Here is a 265-nt window from a genome sequence, read left to right on the forward strand (position 1 = left end):
GCATCCTGGGCTGTATTAGAAGGGGAGTAGCGAGGCGGTCGAGAGAGGTCCTCCTGCCCCTCTGCTCTGCCCTGGTGAGGCCACATCTGGAATATTGTGTCCAGTTCTGGGCCCCTTAGCTCAAGAGAGACAGGGAACTGCTTGAGAGAGTCCAGCACAGAGCCACAAAGATGCTGAAGGGAGTGGAACATCTCCCTTATGAGGAAAGGCTGAAGGAGCTGGGTCTCTTTAGCTTGGAGAAGAGGAGGCTGAGGGGGGACCTCAT

The sequence above is a fragment of the Apaloderma vittatum genome, unplaced genomic scaffold (assembly GCF_000703405.1).
Source record: "Apaloderma vittatum isolate BGI_N311 unplaced genomic scaffold, ASM70340v1 scaffold20757, whole genome shotgun sequence".
Lineage (NCBI taxonomy): Eukaryota > Metazoa > Chordata > Aves > Trogoniformes > Trogonidae > Apaloderma > Apaloderma vittatum.